This window comes from Sinocyclocheilus anshuiensis, unplaced genomic scaffold, assembly GCF_001515605.1.
Source record: "Sinocyclocheilus anshuiensis isolate Anshui unplaced genomic scaffold, SAMN03320099.WGS_v1.1 scaffold132, whole genome shotgun sequence".
Lineage (NCBI taxonomy): Eukaryota > Metazoa > Chordata > Actinopteri > Cypriniformes > Cyprinidae > Sinocyclocheilus > Sinocyclocheilus anshuiensis.
In genome coordinates, this window is record NW_015555730.1 from 1,851,720 (window position 1) to 1,852,390 (window position 671).

Consider the following 671-nt stretch of genomic DNA (forward strand, 5'->3'; position numbering starts at 1 on the left):
GAAATGAATGGACAATGGAAAAGAGAAACAAAGAAATCAAACTAGGTGATAAGACTGCTGTCCACAGTCTTATCACCAAGATGGAAAACAAGAAATGAGAAATGCACAAAGACAGACTCTATGCACATGACACCAGAACGAGACAAACATATGCATACTCGAATGCAGAAGATTGTCTACTGAATGCACACATGTGGACAAAGAACGTCCACACTGAGAGAATGGACACAATGCAAGTGACAAAACTCCATTTGGGTTTATCTGTGAGTGTGATGCTTTGAAAAAAACAACCATTGTGTAGAGCACCCCAGAATAACTATGAATCGTGTGAAATTAATTTAACTAATCTTCACAATAATTTTACTAGGGTAATAGTGTCAGACAAGAGAACATGTATTACAACAACTCTAAATCACTTCTCCATTTTTATTGATAATAACCAGACATTCTGTCCAATTAATGATACTTCATTTTGTATGACCCCTGAATCAACCTGGTCTATAGGAAATCATCATTTTCCATATGTAAAAACCACCCAACAGGCAATGTCAGTAAAACCAGAGGAACAATTGGGCTTTGTGGAAGAAATTCCTGAATTTGATTTTGAATTACCAAAACTGGATGAGATGCTGATGTCATTAATGCAAAGGAAAGATAACCACATTGTTAAA